Source organism: Pteropus vampyrus, unplaced genomic scaffold (assembly GCF_000151845.1).
Source record: "Pteropus vampyrus isolate Shadow unplaced genomic scaffold, Pvam_2.0 Scaffold588, whole genome shotgun sequence".
NCBI classification, from domain to species: Eukaryota; Metazoa; Chordata; class Mammalia; order Chiroptera; family Pteropodidae; genus Pteropus; species Pteropus vampyrus.
The window spans coordinates 155,917-156,458 of NW_011889369.1; the positions used below are offsets into that span (position 1 = coordinate 155,917).

Below are 542 nucleotides of genomic sequence, written 5' to 3' on the forward strand. Positions count from 1 at the left end.
GAGGGCTCCGGCCGCGCACAGAGCTGCTCCTTTTACAGGCCCCGCTGGCCAAGTCTGGCTCAACGGGGCGTGTCTCAGCCGCCTTTTCAAACTGGTGCCTCTGGGGCGCTGTGAGGGGGGGAGCAGCCCTGTGAGGGGGGGAGCAGCCTGAGGGAGGGCCTCGTCAGCGAGCCCCGGGTGGCTCTCTGGGGCCGACAGCATCCCTTGCCTGACCCCAGCCTGGCGGAGACAACGGGAGGTGTCGCCCGGATGGGCTGCGGACACCACACGGGCTGCTGTCACCTGCAGAGTGTGGACACAGGCTCGTGGTGCACCTCCTGCGGACAGCCTTGAAAAAACAAGGCCAATGGGTTTCAAGGCATCCAGAGTGGGCAGAGGTGGAGCTGGGCAGAGGCTGCTCCGTCCCACCGAGGGCGGCAGACCCCAGAAACACGCATATAGCACCTTCCTGTGTGGGTGCCAGAACCGGGGTGGGCCAGGCCTTGTCGACAGAGCGCCAAGCAACAGGAGCCCAGGAAGTACTGAAAAATCCAACACCTGAC

The 542-nt window shown here is 65.1% G+C and overlaps 1 protein-coding gene across 1 annotated transcript in view; it reads right to left on the reverse strand.

Moving 5' to 3' along the window:
- Positions 1-542, reverse strand: part of MOB2 (MOB kinase activator 2) — a gene marked incomplete at its 3' end in the record, with an annotated part of 28,000 nt that overhangs the window by 26,468 nt on the left and 990 nt on the right. The gene's annotated exons all lie outside the window — the stretch shown is intronic.